Source organism: Aquarana catesbeiana, linkage group LG05 (assembly GCF_042186555.1).
Source record: "Aquarana catesbeiana isolate 2022-GZ linkage group LG05, ASM4218655v1, whole genome shotgun sequence".
In the NCBI taxonomy this organism is placed as follows: domain Eukaryota; kingdom Metazoa; phylum Chordata; class Amphibia; order Anura; family Ranidae; genus Aquarana; species Aquarana catesbeiana.
The window spans coordinates 556,307,035-556,328,964 of record NC_133328.1 but is presented as its reverse complement, the minus strand read 5'-3'; the positions used below and the strand labels follow the sequence as shown (position 1 = coordinate 556,328,964).

Genomic DNA, 21,930 nt, shown 5'->3' with positions numbered 1-21,930 from the left:
CCCCCCTTGTACTTACCAGAGCTCCATCTCAATCCAGCAATGTGCATGATGTGGCTGCTGTGAATCATGGCTAGTTAGCCAGTGAGAAGAGAGCGAGGGGCGGAGCCATGCTCTGTGAGTGAATGGGCGGTGTCCATTCACAGGAGCTCGGTTCAGGAAGGAGCCTGTTTGAGTGCCCCCATAGTAAGAGATTTGCTATTGGGGGCACTCGGCAGGGGGAAGGAGCCAGGACTGCCAGAGCAGGTAAGAATAAACTGTTTGTTATTTTTAAAAAATTAAATCAGAAGCTTTACAATCACTGGATTGTATACTCAACTGGATTTATTCCTTGGGACAAGTGCTCCGTTTGTTCTCTGGTTTTCCTAAATACGTTTTAATGGGTACTTCAAAACGTGTAAAGGTGTATTGGTGGATAAAAGGTGCTATAGGTATGCTAAAGGTATGCTATATGGTATAGCTATGTACAAAGCTTATTCATTGTCCAGCCTCCCCACATCAAGTCTGCCTGTCTGAGAGCCGAAATAAAGAACCAGAGAGTTGTATATCTCTGAATTGGTTTAATTTGTAAGAACAAAGCAGTTCGTTAGCGTTTGACTGGAGCTGGGTTCCAAGCTTTCTTTAACAACTAAAGGTCGAATTTTGCTTTATCCTCCAGAGAGGACCTTAGTTTCAGGACAGTGTGCAGCACAGTTCTCTAAATGCCAAATAATTGTGATGTATACTGTAATGAAAACATTGGCCTATTTTTTCTCGCCATCAAATTCCTCATGACAGCTCAGTCACTACAAAAGTGCATTGGGAAAAGACAGATTCTCCGTGCATACCAATAAGCGCATTATTAAACGATAACATCTTGGAGATTTGAATATCTAAAATAAAAAGAGATTGAGATGTGCAGGGTGTAAAAGCAAAGATGCATAAAGGTTGATGCAGCCACATCTAGAAAAATTGTATATATACATTTTGTTAATATAACCCAGAGTTTGAATTGCCCAGGCTTAAAAGCTTTCCAGAAATGACTGTAGCTTATCATACTCACTATCACACTTCTGGGAAGGCAGCTAAAACAGTAATTTCTCCTCCCCAACAAGCAGCACAGGGAGGATGTTAAAGGTCTGTAATACTCAGTTGAGATATATGGTAGAAGAAATTTATATTAAGCATATGCCACGTTCCTAATTTTGTACACATTCACAAGGTTTGCCCGGAATTTGAACTTCCTGAATAATTCTTCTAAGAAACATATAATTATATATGCTATGAAGTTCCCTGTTATATGAGTTTTATAAATTTTAAAGTAGATGTAAAGCCAATCACTTAAATATCATAGGAGCTTTAGAATATATGCAAAGCAACAAATAGAGTAGGGAAAGGTTGTTATTTTAGCTATTTGTGTATTGTCAGGAAGACTTCCTCCTCAATTCCTGTCCAAGATACACAGCAGAATGTAAGAGAAGATCTCTCCACAACAATGGTATATCAGGTAGAAACTTAGACCAGCCTTTCTCCACCTTTTTACCACAGAATAACCTTTGAAATAATTTTCAGGTCTCAGAGAACCCCTGTTAAAATTATTTTAACTAGGGGTCAGTGGGAAGAATTCTGCCTTCATTGATGGTTGGGGAATGATGCATCCCTTACAGTGATGGTCAGAAAACCAGAAAGTCAGAAAGCTACAAAAATCATTGGTGATATGCCGCTGGGTCTGACAAGTGACATTTGCCCTAGAACTCTGCAGGCACCATCAGATGGGAGATCAATTAGAAACAGCTCAAGGAACCTCTAGCAACATTTGGAGGAACATTTCGGCTGACTTAGACAGCTGTTAGCAGGACAGGTTTCCCTATAGGAAGATTTCTCTTCACCTCGTGTTCCTGTGACAATTCAAACATTTTAAATCCTCCAACACATACTGTACTGGAAAAAATGGTGACCAGGACCAATAATGAGTGTATAACCCTCCAGCAAGAAGACATATAGCCAAAAAAAACAAAAAACTGACAGTGGTTTTAACCCTTCTCTGGTCTATTAAAAATTTAAAATGTTTTGGCTTTGCACATAGCTTACAATATAATGTGATTTTAAAAATAGCTTTCAATCTTTTTAAATCCACAACTTTTCCTAAAAGAATACTTGACAATCCTGCCATGAAGGTCTTTATTCAGGAAACTTGCTTTATATGGAGTGAGAACCTTTTCACAATCTTGCTCCAGCACTGATACTTGTTCAAAGCAATGATGTGTAGCTGATACTGAAGAGAGTACTTTGTATAGGAAGCAATTGCCTTGCCTTTTTCCATAAAATACTCTTTTACCATGTAGACAAGACATGGCTATCAACCCTGGGTGAGATCAGAAGTGCCACAGTAAGATGCAAAAAATGATGAAAAAAGGTTATTTGCATATGCGTCTATGGGAGTTCTGGATGTCTATTGGATGCTTATTATAGCATATATATGCATATTATGTATCTACCCCCGCTCCAAGGCTGTACATCAGAACGTGGATTTAAAGGGGACTTCCTTAAAGCTTGCCAGACCTGCCTTTAACTAGGAGGCCCTGGCCACATGGAAAGTGCACATCTTGTCCGTATGTCGGTGGTCAGCCCTATGGTGAAGGGAGTGTGATGTGTTTCACCTGTGAGAAGCACAGGTGGCAAGGAGAATTATTCACCATCTCTTTTTATTAAGGACTATTCAATTATATTTCACTTGGAACTATTCTCTTATTCATGTTTTTGATGACTTTCACTGAAACTTTGTGGCTCAACACTTTGTTTATTACTTTAGTTATCTGACGTAATCAAGTTAGGGTTTAGATCTCTTTTGTGGGGGGTTACTAAAACTGGAGTGTGCAAAATCTGATGCAGCTCTGCACAGGAACCAATCCGTTTCAAGGTTTTATTGTCAAAGCTTAATTGAACAAGCTGAAGTTCAAAGCTGATTGGCTACCATGCACAACTGCACCAAATTTTGAGTGATCCAGTTATAGTAAATCACCCCCTACAAGGTTGTTCACATAAACTGCATTTTTCTGCACTGGATTAATGCAGATTACTGGTGCATAAACAATTGTTTTCTTTGTGCCCCATACACCACAACGCTGTTCGGAGACTCGAATGGAGTATACACTTTTTAAAAAAAAAAGAAAAAAAAAAACTGTGTTTACATTGTAAAACACAAGACACCACTCATCACTGCTGCTACACAGTGGACACCAGCCACATGCTAAAAGAAGCAGTTTTAGAGTGCAGCTAGTGTCAATTTAGCCTTAGGGCTCTATCACACCATGTCCACTTGATGGCAAGTGAAATTAGTTTGCCTGCCACTAAATGGCTCTACTGCCAGTATGGCATGGTAAGGGGAAAGTTATAAGCAGGTGTTAGCTCCCCATTTACAGATGTAATGGGTGGAGTTTGTGCCCATATAAATGCCAGCTTTGGGTAAGGCCCAGAGAGTCCGGAGCATGGGAACAGGAAACCCCAGAGCTGCAAAGATATGATCCTGTACTAAGCTGTTCCAAAGGGCCCTGCGCAGAGCTAAATTCCCATTTGAGGTGGTACAGAACATGGTACGAATAGCTGTAGTCACCCTGTCTCCCCCGACTTTCTTATGCAGGTCCTGTAGCGGGCCTTGTATGTGAGTAATGGTGGAAGGCTGGGAATGAGTCTGTCACCTGGAAGCTGGGCAAGGCTATAGATATAGATATATAGAGATACTAGGAAGAGAAGGGTATATTAACAAAGGCACCTTGTTCCTCCAACCCTCAGTTGTGGGTTCTGTCCTGTGATTCGATGATGAAAGCTTAATACCGATCACTTAGTATACGTAAGGAGGTGGTCCCAATACTATGGTGCTCCCAAGGAAAGGAATGGAGGAGAGGAGAGGGAAAATAGCTTAACTAAAAGATGTGTACTTGTACTCTGCACTGAAATGACTGCTACAGAATGTTAATAATGTGATGTGTATGCTGAACTTAGAATGCCAGGTGTGACATTCCCAAGATCCTCAGGTGAAGCAGAGCAGGGTGTCAAAAAACCCATCTGAAGCAATGTTTTCAGTAAATGAAATAGACGCAACTCTCCTGGACAGCAGTTTATAATGTAGTTGGTCAAATCAGCTTTAGCCTGCATTTCTCCATCAATAGATCACTCCCCCTGATGTATTTTACCCCACCCCCGGGGCTTATTCTTAGGGTGCACCCTACTGTTAAGCCCTGGTGGGCAGGGCAAAACCTGTCAGGGGACATGGCTTATTGGCATAAACTTGCAGGTTGAAGCCTATTTGACTTATTACATTATAGCGGCTGACCAGGAGAGCGGTGTCTATTTCATTTAATGTCAATGTTATGTAAAGATGTGAAGTTGCAGTAAGCTGTGGACATTTCTTTATTCTGAATATTAAGGCCTCTCACCACGAATGTCATGGCTATGCCAGGTGAGATGTGTCCAAGACAGTGACTACAGAGGCAGAGGAGTAGGTGGTCTATCCAAGAAGAAGCGAGATGGGACTGATGCAATTTGGCTGCAACATCTGCCCAATCGCAAGCCCCCCTTACATGTTGAGATATGTAGATCAGCACAGATTGAATGCAAGGAAGAATAGAAAACATTTTTTTTTGTGCTCTGTTTACACCATACAGTTGACTTTACAAAATGCAGCATGCCTGTATTCTTATACAACGCACAAAAACGCATGTCAACACGTCAACACAACGTGTCTATCATAACATTTAAAAAAAAAAAAAAAAAAATAGAATTTTGACAAATGAAAACGTAATGCAACACATTAAAATTGCATGTCAAGGGACATGTGTTTTCTGTGCATTTTTATGCATATTCAGTTGTGATGGAGCCCTACTCCTTGATTGTTGATTATAGGCTTATGCCGCATACGATCGGACATTCCGACAACAAAACCGTGGATTTTTTTCCGAAGGATGTTGGCTCAAACTTGTCTTGCATACACACGGTCACACAAATGTCAGAAATTCCGAACGTGAGAACGCAGTGATGTACAAGACGTGCAACGAGCCGAGAAAATTGAAGTTCAATAGCCAGTGCAGCTCCTTCTGCTTGATTCCGAGCATGTGTGAGCTTTTTTGCGACGGACTTGTGTACACACGATCGGACTTTCTGAGAACAAGTCAAGTTGGCGAAAAATTTGAGAACCTGCTCTCAAACATTTGTGTACGGAAATTCCGACAGCAAATGTTCGATGGAGCATACACATGGTCGGACATTCCGACAACAAGCTCACATCCAACATTTCCCGTTGGAAAGTCCGACCATGTGTACGCGGCATTACAAAGTGAGATCACCGGTCCACATTGGATGAAAACGATTGTGTATTTTTGACAACTATACATGCTTACTTTGACAAAATTTCCTTACAGCATGTTATATAAAGATCTGTAAGTGTTACATCTATCAGTGTAACACAACTACTATTATGTACTTCTAAGCATGAAGAACAGGGTGTACATACAAAATGCAGGTGTCAGAAACATGTAACCTACAGAGTGCAAGGGTCAGGAGTATGTAATGTACACAGTGTAGGTGTCAGGAGTATGTGTCATACAGTGAGCAGGAGTTGGGGATGAGTAACGTGGGTAACGATGAGTGCAGCTGTCACAAATGTTTACTGTACATAGTTCACACATAAAGAGTGGGTAAACTAAATAGTTAACAGATAAAGAGTAGGTAATGTACATAGTTCAGGGATAAGGGGAGGGTAATGTACATAGTTCAGGGATAAGGAGTGGGTAATGTACATAGTTCAGGGATAAGGAGTGTGTAATGTACATAGTTCAGGGATAAGGAGAGGGTAATGTACATAGTTCAGGGATAAGGAGAGGGTAATGTACATAGTTCAGGGATAAGGAGTGGGTAATGTACATAGTTCAGGGATAAGGAGTGGGTAATGTACATAGTTCAGGGATAATGAGTGGGTAATGTACATAGTTCAGGGATAAGGAGTGGGTAAAGTACGGTAATGTACAGAGTACTGGGGTCAGAAGTGATTAACATACAGAGTGCAGAGGTCAGAAGTTGGTAAAGTACATACCCCTCATTGCTAAATGAACATCCACTGATAAGAATATTTAATATTATCCTTTATGATTATGAGTGCCTGCAGGTATATGACTTAGATTACATTTAAAGGATATGTGCACTTTCAAATAAACTAGCAGGACCGCCTTCTTCCAGCCTCTTCTGTAAATATTAGTGGTCACTTTCTTGTGATGTAGAGATAGTTTCCCTGCCTGGGTCAGCAAAGTGTTTATCATCTCCAGTGTTCCCAACTCTTTGTAAATCCTGTGAAAGCACCAAGTTGGAGACAGGCCTGGCTTTGGACCAGACCTGAAGAGTGGGACTGGGCAGACAGCCATTATTCTCTATGACCAGACCACAGACGCACAAATCCTTTGGCAGAAAAAACTGCTTTGCAAATAGGTATTTTAGCTATGTATTTAGCTGCTTGGATGAAGTTTATGAAAATCCTTTTTGCTTACAGAAATACTACCATACAATACCTGCCAACTTCTGTCTCATAGCAAAACTCCCAAGGTCACCCCTGGGAAAGGATTAAAGATGGACAGCCATGCAAAAGCTTCTGAAAGCAATTTGAAACCAGAGCATAGTCACGATAATTGTGAGACAGCCATGCACTAAGAGTTCAAAGGTGTGACAGATCCTGGAAAGGGCAAAGCAGGAGATGTGGACAGATGGACATTGCTTGCTATATTGTTTGGGGTAGAAAAAGTAGTCTTTACTGTGAGAAGGTAACTATAAAAACAAGGGAGTTAGTCTAGATTAAGGAGAATTTATGTTAGGGTTAGGAGTACAACATTAGTATTAGGAATACAAAGAGGGTTAGTGTTAGGGTTACAGGAAAGGTTAGTCTGAAGATCCGTGTTAGGGTTATAGGAAGATTTACAGCCTGTGCAAATGGGCTTTCGTTCACATCGTTGAAAGGTTTTACATTCCCATACAAACCTAGGGGTACAAAGGCAGGTCAAATGCAGGTTAGAAGAAGGTCAACTGCACCTGTCAATGAATCCCGAACTCATCTCAAAGGCATCCTAAATGAATTTCAAATTGATGCATCAACACAAGCTCAAAGAACATGGGTTAGTGTTACAGTGAGGGTTGGAGTAAAGGTTATTTTTTCATTATTATTATTTCTAGGGTGCTATTTCTTTGAACAGTTAATTTAATAATAATATTCCATTTCACATGTATCACATTTCACGCTTCCTGTTCCCGCTGCCAACATAGGCTTTCAAGTAAGGGTTAATTTAATGTTAGAGGGCGTGTTAGTATTAGCATTACAGAAAAGATTAGCATTAGGGTTCACATTAGGGTGGGGCTGTGTGATACCCAATGTTAGGATAATGGTTATAGGCAGGGTTAGTGTAAGGGTCAGTGCAAAATTTAGGATTATAGAAAGGATTAGAGTTAGGGTTGATAAAGTGACGCAGAAGGCAGTGTTAGAATTGCAGGGAGCATTAAAATAAGTAGTTGTGTTAGGATTACAGGGAGGGACAGTGTGAAGGTTGCAAGGATTAATATAAGGTTCAGTGTAAAGGATAGGATTACAGTGATATGTAGTGTTAGGATTACATAGTGAGGTTTACAGGCAAAATTTGAGCAAGGGTTAGTGTTATGTAGAAAAGAAAGAAAGGGGCCGCACACTGAAAAGAGATGTTAGTGTTAGGGTTACAAGGAGAATTAGAATCAGGGTTGATGTTAGAGTTACAAAGAAAATTAGAGCCAGGGTTAGTATAAAGGTTATCGGGAAAATTAGTTGGGGGTTGATGTTAGGATTACAAGGAGAATTAGACTTAGGGCTAGTGTTAGTGTTACAGGGAGTACTAGAGCCAGGATTAGTGTTAGGAGTTCCTGGGAGAATTAGAGTCAAGGTTAGTGTTAGGGCTACAGAGAGAATTGAAGTCAGGGTTAGTGTTAGGGTTACAGGGAGTACTAGAGCCATGGTTAGTGTTAGGGTTCCAGAGAAAATTTGAGTCAGGTTTAGTGTTAGTGTTACAGGAACAATTAGAGTCAGAGTTAGTGTTACAAGGAGAATAGAGCCAGGGTTAGGCTACATGTGCACTAGTCACCCCTAGACGTAACTCTCCTAGCAGCAGAAAAACGCTAAATGCGACAATAAAGCATTTTAGCCATGATTTTTCGCATTGCATTTTTTGCCAAAACGTTCCTCTCCTGAATGCAATTCTTCTGCATTTAAGAGACAGACATTTAACTGCCTCTAAACTCTGCTGCTCCTAAACTCTGATAAAAGCCTATGTGTACATGGGCGCATAGGTTTTTATTGAGTTGAGTTCAGGGGCTTTGGCAAAAAAATGCCAAAAGCTCCTAAATGTGACAGTGTACATGAGGTGTTAGGGTTCCAAAGAGAATTAGAGTAAGGTTTAGTGTGAGGGTTAAGGGGAGAATTATAGCAAAGGTTAGTATTAGGGTTATGTGGAGAATCAAAGTCAAAGTTAGTGTAAGGTTTCTAAGTAATATTAGAGTTAGGATTATTGTCAGGGTTATGGGAAGAGTTAGAGTCAGGTTTAAAGTTGGAGTTAAGGGTGGAATTTTAGTAAAGATTACTGTAATGCCCTGTACACACGACCGGTTTTGCGTCAGAATAAACTCCGAAGGTTTCTCCGACGGAACTCCGATGGAATTCCATTCAAGCGGACTTGTCTACACACGGTCAAACCAAAGTCCGACCAAAGTCGGACTGTCAAGAACGCGGTGACGTACAACACGTACAACGGGACTAGAAAAAGGAAGTTCAATAGCCAGTAGCCAATAGCTTCCGTCTCGTACTTGCTTCAGAGCATGCGTCGTTTTTGGTCCGTCGGAACAGCATACAGACGAGCGGTTTTCCCGATAGGAATTGGTTCCGTCGGAAACATTTAGTACATGTTCTATTTCTAGGTCCGTCAGAATTTTCTAAAAAAAAAGTCTGATGCGGCATACATACGATCGGAATATATGATGAAAAGCTTCCGTCTGACTTTTTCTGTCAGACATTCCGCTGGTGTGTACGCGGCATTAGGGTTATGGGGAGAATTAGATACAGAATAGTGTTAGGCTTCCAAGAAGAATTAGGGTTAATGTTAGGGTTACAAAGAGAATTAGAATTAGTGTTAGGTTTACAGGGATAATTCAAAGTGGGATTAGTGTTATGGTTAAGGGGGTGGGTAATGTGAGGCTTAAAGTCACAAGGAGTGTTTTTGTGAGAGGGGATTAAGGACTCCCTCTGTAATGAAAATGACCAGGGCCAGACTCTTGCTGCTGGAAGCTAACACAGTAAAAAGCCATAGTCTAATAAAGTGCTTTTAAGATGTATTGAGAAATGCATCCCGGAGTAGCGCTAAATAGCCGCATTCATTGGGTGTAAACAATAGGTAGATTTTAAAAGGGTTTGCAAAGTGCTTTTGTTTCCAGGGCAATGGCAGTCATATTTGTTTGCTGCTGACCTGTTTCTTTTCTTTGATTTCTTCAGTTAGAACAACACTAAATAGACCTGTCAAACAGATGTTTACATGCATAAAACCTGTCTGTGTAACTAATGCACTGGTTTTCTGGATGAAATGTTCTCCTGCAAAGCTTTTATCCTGCTGTAATTGTGTCATGTCTACATGACGAGCTAAGCCCTGTGCCGTTTTGTCAAATGGCGAACATTTCAAAGGATGATAATCATTCCTTTCTGCTTTACAACTTTTCCACTCAGCGCTCATCATTAGAAGTATTTATAAAAAGATTGGAGGAATACAGTTTATTGGGGATGTCGCAAAACACTCAGAAACATGGAAAACATATTTGTGGAAAATGCAGAGGTAGGTGCATTTATTGTTGTTGTCAACAAGGGTATGTTGCAATGTGCAACTGTTTGCTTTTTAGGCCCCTTTCACAAGGGCGGGTCCACTGGACAGACTACACTAGCTCAGCGGGGGATGACAGGTCCATCTCTGCTCACTGTGCAGGGGTGGATCTGTCAGAGCCCGGCTATTCTCTATGGGAGATCAGATGAAAATGGACAGCCTGTCCATTTTCATCCGATCCGATCCACTGGACGGATGGCAAATGTATCGCCATCCATCTGTTTTGAGTGGATCTTGACGAATCGGATGGCAGGTGGGTGTCAGCGGACACATCTCCTCTGACATCTGCCTGACCATAGAAGTCAATGGGTGGCCCACTTGGATCCACCTGAAAAATGGACAGGCGGAGCTGATCATGTGAAAGGGGCCTTAGGCATAGATCAGCAGATACATTTGAAAAAACAAACTATACCAAAGATAAAGATAAAATTTGCAATAATTTAAAGTGCAAAAAAGAAAACCCAAGTTTCTTTATAATTTGTACAATTTATAAAATGTTTTCTTCAATAAGTGTTTATTAAGATTTCAAAGAAAATAGAGTACTACAAGCATATGTGAGGTTCAGATGACAGTTCTACTACTAAATCTAAGCAGGTATAACATTTAGGGAACACAGAATAGGCACCATAACACTAAAAGCATAGTCGACAAAATGACCCTGACCTTTAGTGAGTGGAAACAGTGTGGAACTCTGCAGAGCCACAGAAGTAATAAGGGCTTCATTACCCAACAGGATAGTGTAATTGGGGATACCAACCGATAGGAGCTAGGACTAGAAAACCTGGGTTGCAGCAGTCTACAAAAAAAGATCAGCAGAAGTGGAGTTCAAAAAAATGTAAGAAAAAGGGAGGAGGGAACTTACAAATAATTTACACAAATTATTCCATAATGAAATTACCATTCTATTAGACATGTGCTATTTGTTTTGTTCCGAACTAGTTTTTCGACAAAATTCGACAAATTCGCTAATTCGGAAATATTAGAATGAACAAAAACCTGTTTAATGAATTTTTCTGAAAGTTCGTAAATTCGTAAATTTGAAAATGAGAAACTAGGAATGAAAATCCGAAAATTCAAAAGAACCAAAATCCGAAAATCCTAAAACCCGAAAATTTGAAAATCAGAAATAATAACTTTTTTGGTGAATGGGTAGGGGTACAATGTACCCGATACCCATTCACATGGGGGGGTGGATTTTGGGGGTTCCCTTTGTTAAAGGGGGCTTCCAGATTCCAATAAGCCAGGCAAGGGTTGTGGTGATGAGGCTCTTTTCCCCATCAAAATGGGGACAAGGAGTTTTGGGGGGAACCCCAAAGTACTCTCCCCATGTTGAGGGCATGTAGCTTGATACGGTTCAGGAGGAGGGGATGCTCTCTTGCCTTCCCTTTTCCTGCGACCTGCCAGGTTGCATGCTCAGATAAGAGTCTGGTATGGATTTTGGGAGGACCCCCTGGCCATTTTTTTTCAAAATGGGGTTCCCCTTAAAATCCATACCGGATCTGAGTGGCCTGGTATGGATTTTGGGGGGACCCCCACGTCATTTTTTTTTAAATTTTGGCACGGGGTTCCCCATAATATCCATACCAGGCCTGAAGGGCCTGCTAATGGACTGGAGGGGGAACGCCATTTTTTTCAATGATTTTTATGTATATTGCCGGGATCCAACAATACATTACAGCCGCGAGCAGTTTTAAATTACATTTTTTTCTTTAGAAATGTCATTATGTCATTTTGCTGCTCTCATTCATTACACTATGTACAGCCGCTTTGTACATAGTGTAGTGCATGGACTTAGCCCCCTGAGCCATGATTGGCCAAAGGCACCGTGCCTTTGGCCAATCATGGATCTCACAGCACAGCAGAGTGCGCTGTGATTGCCAAAAGCATGCAGGTCAGGTGCGTGCTTTGGCCAATCAGCAGCCGTCAATGCACTGCGATCTCGCAGTGCATTGACAATCTCACAGTACATTATGAGGCGTTCCGCCGGCACTCAAATTTCCCGTGAAAGACCCATAATGTTCTGGTGAGTTCTTACTAAATCTCTAAGTGGGGTCAACAACAACAATAAAAATCTGTCAAGATTACCGGCCCCTCCCCACTCTATCCAAAACTAAGAAAAAGGCCCCTATTCATACGGGCACCTCCGTGGGACAGAAGCCACTCACTTGGCGGGTGATTGCAGATCCCCAGTGAGCAGGCGGGTGACAGGTCCGCTCTCCTCTATGTGAAGATCAGGTGAAAACGAACCACCTGTCCGTTTTCATCCGATCATATCTGATCCACCAGATGGATGGAAAAATAGGACCACATCCATCTGGATTTTGTGGACAGGATCAGATATCGGTGTGGGGCATAGGGTTGAATAGAGGGTCTGATCAGGTCCGCCTGAAAAACTGACAGGCTGACCTGATCGGACAGCCCGTGTGAAAGGGCCCATAAACTGGCTTTAGATGTAATGTAATCTGCAGAGTTACATGCAGCTGCAACTTTCACAATATTCAAATGTTCCTTCTTTGGAAACATGGAAACAGTATTCAGTCTGTAAACTAATTTTCCCAGAGTCTTTACCCTCTATTCAAGAAATTGGGTGGCTTTGTTCCCATAAATGTGAAGGGACCATAGAGAACAAATGTACAGGAAGCCTCTAACAGGAAGTCAGATGTAGCCACTTTCTAAAAAAGGAATTTGGAGATTTGGAGGGGCCTGAGAGCAATAGAAGGTATGTTTTTGAGTTTAGAATACATACTTCATAGGATTTTTTTTTTTTTTTTTTTTAAGCCAGAGTTTAGATTCACTTTATGTTTTATCTCACTGAGAGTTGCACCACTGATGAGATGCTTGCACATCTAAAAAGAATTTGTCTAGGTTCAATTTTTGTGATTATACTCAATGGATCATGTGATTAAAAGACAGATCTACCATTTAGCATCAGAAATCCATCCGCAACCTTACTTTCTTGTGAGATTCAACTATTTTATTTTCAAGATGATCTGAAACCTCTGAGGTCATGCCATACTACACTGTAGTAAAAATTAGGAACAATGTTTTTATTTTTGTATTAGACAGGACAAATTTAATCCATATCTGAACTGATTGGGACTGGTGGTTCCAGGTAGCCTTTTTTTACAGATGCAGATTTTCTTGGAGATCCATACATTACAGCAATATCCAATTCTATATAAAAGATAAGGACATTTTTATTTCAGATGTATTTGGGGTGTTGAAGAATAAAACAGTCACCTGCACGTTTCTCCTTTTTATGGACACGGAGATTGGTTAACACATGCTGGTTCATGGACTTTTTGATTTTTACTATATCACATTAGCACTTTTATGAACGAGTTGTAATATGTATTTTGTAATACAATTATTTATTTCAATTAAGGACCTTTTTGTTCCATTTTCATCATCCATTCATATGCAGGAGATTGTGGATACACATATGGGATAATTTATATTTTCACTAATTGATTATATAATGTACACAACATTTTTTAAATTCTTCACGGATAGATGTGTATGGGGCATGCGCCCTTTTGAATCCAGTTTGATAGCTTATATGTGTTTTAGTTACACTTAAAGGGGCAGCAGGATTCATTGGTTGGCGCCATCCTTTTTTCCTTTTTCACATTTTTATTTCAGGATTATCATTAATGAATTAAAAAGTCCTTTCATTTACTGAATTGAGTAAGATTAAATCTGTAAATCCTTTATTAAAATGTTACTTTAACATACTACATAACATGCTCTATATAGTATTTATGATAAAAAGTACATGATGTCCTTGTAAAGTGGAACTACTCTTATCTTTATGAAAATAAATGTCAACAACTACAAGTACTGTTGACTTTTAAAAGAAAACCTAATTACTAGTCCATGAGGCCCAGCAATGTCTTCCTTGACCCAAAGTGTTCACCACTTGTTAGGAAAATGTGCCACCATCTTAACTCTGATGACTCACAGTGAGACGGTGGACTGTTGTGAGACTGGTCCTGCAACACAAATTACCTTCAGAAAAAAAAATACTTGTTCCCCAAGCCCCTCAAAGAAGCACAATTTCCAAATGTGTAACAGGGAAGAGGGATGTTTAGAAGGAGCCTAAGGTGATATTTTGAGTGGAAGTCCGCATTATTGCAGCAAATTGTAATAGGGTGTTGTTTATTGATATTAATGATTTGGGTGATGTTACATTCAGACCAAATTTCAAAGATTCGGATAGCAAAAATTGAAATCTAAATTTCAGTGCTGTTTTTGTTTTTCGGTGGTTTGGCTTTTCAAAGAGCCTCTGGGAGAGAGGGAGCAAAGACTGCTTTAAAGGCTGTTTCTGCATTATATCTGCATTTGTTACTGTTGGGCTGCCATTAACTTGACTGCCAGTGTGGCCCGACCTTCTCTCTCTGGGGGAGATTTACTAAAACTAGAGCATGAAAAATCTGGTGCAGCTCTCTGCAGAAACCAATCAGCTTACAGGTTTTATTGTCAAAACTTAATTGAGCGAGCTGAAGTTAGGCTCTGATTGGCTACCGTGCACAGCTGCACCAGATTCTAAATGCACCAGTTTTAGTAAATATAAATTTATGAAGTGGCTCAGGCTGTTTTTTTGCCCCACCATCTTGTCAGGCAGGGCCTCATTTGCTGCTCTGTAATATACACTTTTTGAGGCCTAGTTCAGATTTCTGTTTGGACCATAACTGATCAAACTTTTCATAATTGCTTTCATCTCTATTGTTTGCATCTGTAAAATTGACTAACCCAATAAATAACATGTATATAACATGTATATAAACTTGTGTATGTAAATATGTTTTCATATTTTTCATATTCATTTCTCAAGACCTCCTACTCTCAAGCTCTCTCGTCTCCTCCTCCCATGCTCATCTCCAGGATTTCTCCAGAGCCTCTCCCATCCTCTGGCACTCGCTACCTCCACCTGTCCGGCTATCCCCTACTCTTGCTACCTTCAGGCGATCCCTGAAATCTCATCTCTTCAGGAAAGCCTATAACATCTCTAACTAATCTTTTACCACTTCCATCAGCTCATTCCGCACAGTTACAACCTTTTGTACCACCTGTCCCATCCTATTAGATTGTAAGCTCTTATGAGCAGGGCCCTCTTAATCATCCTGTATCTTATTGTATTATAACTGTATTGTCTCCCTTTTATATTGTAAAGCTCTGCGTAAACTGTTGGCGCTATCTAAATCCTGTATAATAATAATAATAATATTTTCTTTCTATTATTCAAACATATAAAATAGCTGAGGTTAAAAGTAAAATGTGAGTGTACCTTTATTGATATTTATAATAAATACAGGTAGTGAGGAGGTGATATATCTACTCCTCACTACCAATTTTACCCTAAAAAGACTGAACCACTGTGCTGAAATCACGTGCATTGCATAGGATTGTGGCATGTCCCTGTACATTTAAATGGGTCATGTCCGGTGTTGACATGCAGTTTTTTTTTGCCATATCCACAAAGCTTAGCATTGCAATTGCTGCATGTGTGCAGCCCTGAGTGGCTGCATGTCACTTCATGTTTTAAGTGGGTGGTTGGGGGGGGGGGCTGGTAAAACTATGGCTCAACCGCCTGCTTTTACGGCTCCCTGGTCGCTCATGTGAACAAGTCCTGAAACTGACATACATGCTGGAAAGAAGTCAATTGTTCTCTCTGAGCTGTAATTACCATTTATTACTATATATTTAATGTCTTATCTGCTTTTTTTTTAGAAGCTCCCTGCTGAGTGTTCTTGGTTATAAAAGTAGCCTATGTCAGCATAACACATATATAAGCACGAGGCGTATTTGAAAATGAAACCACTATAAGGCCTCATGTACACTGCTGCTGGTAATCGGACTTTCAGAGGCAGTTGGATGCTTTTTTCAGCTTACCCTGATCGCATCCAATGTTATCTTATGTGTACGTGTACATAGGTTTGTTTAATGTCGTTTTCAGGCAGTTGCGTTTAGAGGCTTTTCTTTGAAGTAAAAAAAATGAGTTCAGTCGCCAAAAGTTTGCGACGTTTGACGGCAAACGCGTCTAAATGTGGTACCGGCGTTTATCCGCGTTTTCCTTTATAAGCGTTTTTAAAGGTGCCCTATTTTTTTTACATTACAAAACTTAAAAATGATAGCAAATGATGAAAAACCACTGAAAAAAATATTTTAAAAACTTGTAAATGCTTGTAATGCTTCATTTATATACCCCTAATGAGCCCATGATCCTTCCAATACACCACTAGAATTGCTGTTAGCCAAAGTAGAACTGGAATTTGACCTATATGTTGTTAGATTTGAACGAAATGACCCCACCATTGAGTTTGACCCCCGGCTTGATCAAACATAGTTGCATGAAATTTAATATCTGGCTTTTTTAATTTCCTCACATATGCTCATTATGGGATCCATAGTAAAAGCACCGAAATTGAGGTAGATACAGGTACACTGCTGCTCTCTCAGCTGCTGCTACTCAGTTTGGTCTCACAGAATGACTGAAATTGTTAAAAAATATTGTTTTTTGTGCTTTGGGAGGGTCTTATGATGTTATCTGAAATAAACACTCCTAGACGTGAACGCAGCAAAACGCAACTAAACACGGCTAAACGCGACATGCAAACGTGGCTAAACAGGCGTTTTTAAATGCCGGTTTCAAGCTGTCAAAAAAATTGTTCAGAAGAGGTTGCCTCAGCGTCCCATGTACATTCGGCCTTAATATCAGACACCTCTGCCAGACAGAGCAGCCAACCTTCACTGCAGCAACAGCAAAGCTTGGTAAAAAACACACCCCTAGCTTGCTCACCGAACAGTGAAACAGTAGTAACATGCTTAGGAGGTGATCCTTCCGCTCACTCTGCTCTTTCCTCAAGTCCACATTTTCCCTGCAGCACACCTAATTGGCTCCAAGTTTGCCCTTCCTCACTTGGTGTGAGTGCTGCTGTACAGGGTATTACAGAACAGGCAGGTGAAAGCTGCAATATTTCCTCCAACCTGAAGGTGGCACTGTGCTGTTTTTTCAGACTGGTAGGCGCCTATTGAGGAATATTTGTCTCCTGTTATGGGCTCCAGGCAGCCATCTTGGGGAGGATGGCAATCTTATTGGATGCTGAAGATTCTGCATCATTTGCTGTGCACACAATGTGGGAGTTAGATAGGAACTAGATGGATAGAATACTTACCTCTGCTCCAGCGATCTAATGTTTATGAGGTGCCTCACCATTGTGATCATTTTCTCCCCAATATCTTCCTCTGGGTAACTTGATTGGTCGTTGTGGGAAGACGTAACTCCTGCACATGCTCAGGATGACGTGTGCAAGGGCCCTCAATGTGAGTGGCAGCTACCTACCAAAATACTTACCTTCAGCCAAAGATCTTCACTGTGTGGCCCTGCAGGCGATTGTAGGGAAATTGAAGTTCTTTTCTAAAAGACATTTTCAGGTTGAAAATATCTTCAACAAGCCCCCATATGTACAAAGCATGTGCAGTGAAGTTCAAAGGAATGTAACTAGACGGCAGTGAAACAAATGTATTTTAATGGTGTCTTCTATAATTGAATCTATTTGCTTTTTCCTGTCTGGCAGTCATTTGTGCATTTGGTTTAGACAATGGCACCTTAGACACGCTACAGATGAATCACTTAAAAGGCACTCCTCAATGAAATTGATTCCCACTTCAAAAGGTGCACATCTGGAGCTGCCAGGTTTCCTGCCATAGAAGTGTTATGAGAAGGTACCTTTACAATCACAAACCTTTGCAGTCACACTCTGCTGATTTTCCAATTCACACAGAGTTTAAAAAATATACTCTCAGTGTGATTACTTTCCCGACACCCTTATTTTAAAAACACCTTTAGAAAACCCAGCACCTGCCCGAATCACTCAGGAGAATTAAAATGCAAAGTGCCATATTCATGAATAGATCAGGATTGCAGAAGCTTCATTAAAAAAAAAAAAAAAAATGAGAAGAAACCGTTATTCTTTGCAATGATTTCAGCACAATGTTGAGATAAAGCAGGGTACATTTTCTCTAAAGTGCAATCACCGCGTTCGCCATCCAAGCAATGTTGCTCTTGTCTTGTGTAGTTGCCAGCTGTGGGAATGAAAAACCGAACATGTATTCAAGATTAACTCTGTATGAAATCAGATTGGTGGTTCCATATATTGAAGTATATCAAATGTGTGGAGTCCCAGTCACCACATTCACAGGAGTTGATCTCCCGAAATCTCATTGTGACATGACAGTTGAAAATGGACACGTGTGTGAATACCTCTTTTTTTTTTGGCATATGGACTTGGGATTCATCATATTTGGTTGGGTTATATTTAAAGTGATTGTAAAGTCTCATTTTTTTTTTTTAATAACAAACATGTTATACTTACCTGCTCTGTTTCAGTGGTTTTGCACAGAGCAGCCCAGGTCCTCCTCTTCTCGGGTCCCTCTTTGCTGCTCCTGACCCCTCCCTCCTATCGAGTGTCCCCTCAGCCAGCAGCTTTCTATGGGGGCACTTGAGGCGAGTCAGAGCTCCATGTATCCATTCAGACACAGAGCCCCGAGCTGGCCCCGCTCCTTTTCTCCCCTGATTGTCTGGCAGACTTTGATTGACAGCCGCGGAAGCCAATGGCGCTGCTGCTCTGTCTCAGCCAATCAGGAGAAGTGTCCTGGACAGTCGAGGGACTCGTGAACATCCCTGGGGAGGGCTCAGGTAAGTAATTAGGGGGTGCTGGGGAGGCTTCTACACACAGAAGGCTTTTATCCTAATGCACAGAATGCATTAAGATAAAAACTTTCTGCCTTTACAACTCATTTAAATGTTTTTAGATGTGAGAGTCCACAGAGGGAATATGTATAGTATATTATTATTTTTATTTTTTGTTTAATATAGATAATATAGTGTAGCTTTCTAAAAAATCTATCTTCTCTATATATGTAATAGTAACATCATTATCTTGCCTTACTCATACTGTACAAACACCACAATAATTACATAAATCATTTAAAAAACATAATCTATACATGGATTAGGGTTTTTCATCTGTTTTCATGTATTTATGTTATTATTGTGGTATTTACATAGCATTGGGTTAAGACAAGATAATGATGTTATTACTACATAGATAGAGAAGATAGTTTTTTTCATATTTTATATATACAGTATATTCTCTATATATATATTACTATTTATATAATTATTAATATGTATTTTAATACAGCAGTTGTAGTAGGAGGTTTTTTCTTTAACCACGTAAGGACCGAGCCTCTTTCTGAGATTTATTGTTTACAATTTAAAAACAGTTTTTTTTTGCTAGAAAATTACTTAGAACCCCCAAACATTATACATTTTTTTTCTAACACCCTAGAGAATAAAATGGTGGTCATTGCAATACTTTCTGTCACACGGTATTTGCGCATCGGTCTTACAAGCGCACTTTTTTTGGAAAATAAAAAATATTTTTAATTAAAAAATAAGGCAACAGTAAAGTTAGCTCAATTTTTTTTTTATATTGTGAAAGATAATGTTACGCAGAGTAAATTGATACCCAACATGTCATGCTTAAAAATTGCGCCCGCTTGTGGAATGGCGACAAACTTTTACCCTTAAAAATCTCCATAGACGACTTTTAAAAAATTCTACAGGTTGCATGTTTTGAGTTACAGAGGAGGTTTAGGGCTAGAATTATTGCTATCGCTCTACCGATTGTGACGACACCTCACGTTTGTGGTTTGAACACCATTTTCATATGTGGGTGCTACTCACGTATGCTTCGCTTCTGCTCGGCGGGACGGGACGTGTTTAAAAAAAAAAAAATTTTTCTTATTTATTTTACCTTTCATTTTTTATTTTTAAACTGTTCTTTAAAAAAAAATAAATAAATAAAAAAATGTTACTTTTATTGCTATTACAAGGAATGTAAACATCCCTTGTAATAGAAAAAAAGCATGGCAGGACCTTTTAAATATGAGATCTGGGGTCAAAAAGACCTCATATCTCATATTTACACTAAAATGCAATAAAAAATAAAAAATGTAATTTGAAAAAAATTTTTAAAATGGCCCTTTAAGAGCTATGGGCAGAAGTGACGTTTTGACGTCACTTCTGCCCTGCAATGGTATGGAGACGGGTGGGGGCAATCTTCCCCTTACTCGTTTCCATACCCAGGAAGGAGAAGCATCCAATGACCTCCGCCGCTACCAACGGCTATGGTAAGCGGTGGAGGGCACCGGAGCGTGGTAGGAGAGGGGTCCCTCTCCTGCCGCCGATAAAAGTGATCTCATGGCGAATCCGCCGCAGAGACCACTATTATCGGAAACCAGATCGCCCGCTGAAGAAGAGGATACCAGGGTTATGGCAGCTAGATGCTGCCATAACAACGATATTCCTCTTCAAAGTTAGGACGTATATCGGCGTGCGGCGGTCCAGAAGTGGTTCATTGGCACAGACGTATATATATTTTTTAATTTAACATTACTTTTTATTTATTTAATAATTGCTTAGTATTACTTAGTATTATTCTACGAATTTTGAGTATAATAGTAATATTTGATTGCAAGCTGTATATATTTATAAGAATTTCTACTTATGGTCCCATATTTTATATGATCTGACATGCGCTCTACTTACATGCTGCTGCTATTATAGAACAATTCCAGTCTATGTTATGTTAAAGGTTCACATTTGAACACATATGTATAAACCAGGTAAACATAGGGGAATTAATGATCAGAAACGGTCCCCGGATTCCTGTGTGCCGATTTCCCGAACTTCTGGTCTGGGAGCTCACACTAACATTTCACGCCACCCCCCCTCCCCCCCAATGTCCCATAATTCCACTGACATTGCAGCCGTTGAGCATGCATTCCCAATTTATTCTTCCTTGGTTGCGTTCCCCCTCCTCAGGATTACATAATATTGCTTCCACTACCATGGCCACTGAACGTGCATTCCCCATCTTTTCTTCCTTGACTGCATTCCCTATCCTGGGGACTACATGTCCCATAATGCAAAAGCAGTTCATGCGCATGCATACCCCATATAGTCCCCTCTGGCTGCCTGTGTATGTTGGCTCAGGCAGCATCATAGAGTCAGTGCTGGCAGTCTCTTTTCCAGGAGTGCACATACAAGAGTGGCTCCAACAGGGCTCTGTAGGACCCTACAAGTGAAAGAAGCTGTTCTAACACTAGAAGCCAGGACCCCTGCTTGAAAGACAGGAATTGGCAGCAGGAAAGGATATCACAAATAACAGACACGTTTTTAGTTTCCTACCACTGTAATCCTAGTTCCCTTTAATCAACTGCGGCAAAAATCCAGAAAGAACCCCACATGGACGCTGAGAGTGTAGTATTTGAGGCCTGTGCTGGGCAACTTTCCTTCATCACTCTGCTTCTTATAGCACCAATGCTATTTAACCACTTGCCTATCAGGCCAATTCTGACATTTCTCTCCTACATGTAAAAATCATAATTTTTTTGGTAGAAAATTACATAGAACCCCCAAACATTATATATGTTTTTTTAGCAAAGACCCTAGAGAATACAATGGCAGTCATTGCAACTTTTTATCTCACAAGGTATTTGCACAGCAATTTTTCGAATGCGTTTTTTTGGGAAAAAAAACTGTTTTGTGCTTTAAAAAAAAAAAAAAAACAGTAAAGCCCAATGTTTTTGCATAATGTGAAAGATGAAGTTACGCCGAGTAAATAGATACCCAACATGTCACGCTTCAAAATTGCACACGCTCGTGGAATGGCGGCAAACTTCGCTACTTAAAAATCCCCTTAGGCGATGCTTTAAAAATTTTTACTGGTTACATGTTTTGAGTTACAGAGGAGTTCTAGGGCCCAAATTATTGCTCTTGCTCTAACGTTCGCAGTGATACCTCACATGTGTGGTTTGAACACCGTTTTCATATGTGGGAGGGACAAGTATGCATTCGCTTCTGCGTGCGAGCACACGGGGACAGGGACGCTTTAAAACATTTTTTTTTTTAATTGTTAAATTTACTTCATTTATTTTAGCTTGAACTTTTTTTCCAAAAAAA

The 21,930-nt window shown here is 40.2% G+C and overlaps 1 protein-coding gene across 2 annotated transcripts in view; it reads right to left on the bottom strand.

Annotated features, from left to right (window-relative positions):
- RALYL (RALY RNA binding protein like) overlaps positions 1 to 21,930 on the bottom strand; it is a 1,862,755-nt gene that overhangs the window by 231,863 nt on the left and 1,608,962 nt on the right. The window lies entirely within an intron of this gene.